Raw genomic sequence first — 1,816 nt, forward strand, 5'->3', positions numbered from 1 at the left:
GGACCATGAGCATGCCACTTACTGTCCTAGGGGTTCAAAGTACACTTGAAAATCCTTAAGTCATAAAACATCAGAGGCATCACAGCATGCAAACAAAGTCCGAACCTTTGGAGTGGGAAGAATTAGATTTAGCCCCTCTTTCTCACACCCAACCACAGTGATGTGGCTGAGTTCTTTTTCTTACCAGCTAAACTCCCATAATAATTCCAAATTCAAGGTTGCCGGAGGTCAAATGCAGTGATGTGTATAAAGGACTGGACTATAATTAGTATTTAATACTGATTATTTTTTAAAGGTTGTTAAGTTTGGTGTGTGTGTGCAGATATATGTATGCATGATGTGTGTGTATGCTGTACGTGTGTATGGTATGTGTGGTATGTGTGTGGTGTATATGGGATATGAGTGTGTGGTAGTGAATGTGTGTGTTTATGTATGGTGTGTGTGTGTGTGTGTGTGTGTGTGTGTGTGTGTGTGTGTGGTTTATGATTTGGTAGTATAGTATTAGTAGTAGAAATATTTGCCCTGAAAATTATTATTTTATTGAACAGAATTACTTTTATTGAAATGAATAGAATTATCTTCTTTCCTAATGATGCCAGGTTGTAGACCAACAACATACATTGGCAGAAATTTGGAGTATTGCAAACATTATTTTTGAATATCCATATGCCACCAAAAACATGCCTTATCTAAATCACAGCTTCAAACTAAGATCGCTGCAAGTTATCCACAGTGTGCGAAAGATTGACAACCCACGATGCTCCTGGCCTCACTTGCCTGAGATTCGGGACAAACAGAGTATCTCGGAACACCAGATGACTCCCCAGATCGCCTGCCTCCTGTGCTGGTGCAAGCCCCAGCGTCTTCTTGCAATCTCTGGGCTAGGGAATAGCACCCTTGGGTCTGCTCTTGAGCATGGACCACAATAACTTTAAATACAAGACAGTGCTTCACAGTCAAACAAACCCAGATGAACAGCTCACCCCAAGCCAGCTCTACACCCAGGACACAGATTTCTAAAGGAAAAGACAGCCAAGGCAGCTACAAAAGAACGAAAACAACCAGGGAACAAAGAGTCCCAGACACTAGAGAGTCATCTATCATCCGTCTACCCACAAAGCAGCGCATGCGCAGTAGGACGGCAGTCACGGGATGGGGAAGGACTGTGACCTGAAGACTTCGAGAGGTGCTCCAGGTAAGTGTATTAACAGAAGGCAGAAGGCAGAAGGCAGTCCACAGTGGAGAGGACTGTGCCCCATCTTTCCTCTGTCCTGTCAAACACATCAAGGACCCATGATGTCCCCTTTGACCTACCAGGCAGGACAAACGCAGACATGGGCTGTCTGAAACGCTCATTCCTCCGAAACACTGCAGCTTCAGACTCTTGTCAATCTGGTCCTGGTAGACCTTCTACCTGTCTGAGTTGCAAAGCGCTCACTAGTAAACCACATGTCTGTTGACCAAACGTTTTTTGTTTGTTGGTTTTGAGGTTGGTCTTGATTTCACTACAGCCAAGGATAACTCTGCCTCCTGAGTGCTGCGATTACAACTTGTGCTCTCCCAGAGGACCCAGGTTCAATTCCTAGCACCCACAAAGTGGATCACAACAACTGTAACCCCAATTCCAGGGGCTCTAATGCCCTACTCTGGCCTCCAAAGACTCATGGTGGACAAACATATATGAAGGCAAAACACCATACACATAAAATAATGTTTTTAAAGTTAAATACTTAAGGGGCTAGAGGGATGGTTCAGCAGTTAAGAGCGCTGGCTGTTCTTCCAGACGTCCTGAGTTCAATTCCCAACACCAATATGG

The sequence above is a fragment of the Rattus norvegicus genome, chromosome 15, assembly GCF_036323735.1.
Source record: "Rattus norvegicus strain BN/NHsdMcwi chromosome 15, GRCr8, whole genome shotgun sequence".
Classification (NCBI taxonomy): domain Eukaryota; kingdom Metazoa; phylum Chordata; class Mammalia; order Rodentia; family Muridae; genus Rattus; species Rattus norvegicus.